The following is a 1,145-nucleotide window of genomic DNA, read 5'->3' on the forward strand; positions in this document are numbered from 1 at the left end:
CCACGTGCCATTGGTGACGTAATGGACTATATGTCGAGCCAATTTTTCTTCTACGGCGAACTGGAGGTTGTCTTCGCGGGGAGGGAGCTTTTGGGCTCGGGGCATTCCGCCATTCTTGAGTTCCTCAGTTAACACGAATTGGTTCAAGCTGGATGGGGGCAACGGGGCAGGGATTTTTGTTGAATTACTATAAATTAACGCGTCACATAGACATCTGGATTGGCGCAGTGTCTTTAAGGATGAGGTTTTTACTTTCCTCAGGGCCTTGGATGTGATCCTGAGTCAGGCGCGGCGGCACTCTCAGACTGCAAACGCTCAAACTGTGGACAGTCGGGCGGCTCTGAAAGTCCTGGCAGCAGGTTACGTGTAGTCGAGACTTGGCGGGAGATGCAAGGAGCGTCTCGAACGTTTGGGGCTGTTTGGGATGGTGAATTTTTACAATTGCGTATGCACAGACTCAGGTTTGCCAAGGCCAAAGTGCTCCGGAAGACACATCCTCTTCCAGATACAAAGAAGGAAATCTGGTAACTGATACAGAAAGTATGCTTGGGTTATGGCGGGAGCATATTTCCTAGCTGCTGTTGTCCGACGATGGCGACGAAGAGGACGCCGCAGAACTAATACCCTGATGATAGTATAAAATGTTTACCTCCTAGCCAGAATGAGGTCCAAGTAGTAGTGATCCTACTTTAGAACAACAAGGTAGCATGAGCCGCCTATTTAAGACCGAAGGCGACACGTTGCTAAGGCATATGCATCAGCTCATCTGCGCGATTTGGCTACTTGGGTTTGGCTACTACTACATACTATGTCCTATGATGGTATTAACTCCCAGAACGCCTGGTATAACCGAGCAGACAAAGAAAATGGATAAAGTTGCGAACCACAAGTCAGTCATTTGTGGAATTTAGGGATAGGAAATCGAAACAAACAATCGGAGTTCTCCATGGCGGGGCGATTTCTCCGGCACTGTATAACCTCTACCTATCCTCCATTCCACCCCCTCCAGACGACATAGAGAACGTATCATATGCAGACAATTGTACAACCATGGCCTTAGGCCCCCTTCAACACTTCACAAATGAGATAGAAGGACCACTTTTACTTACTAGTTAGCCAACCCAGATTTAATTGCACAACTGCAC

Source organism: Stomoxys calcitrans, chromosome 3 (assembly GCF_963082655.1).
Source record: "Stomoxys calcitrans chromosome 3, idStoCalc2.1, whole genome shotgun sequence".
In the NCBI taxonomy this organism is placed as follows: Eukaryota; Metazoa; Arthropoda; class Insecta; order Diptera; family Muscidae; genus Stomoxys; species Stomoxys calcitrans.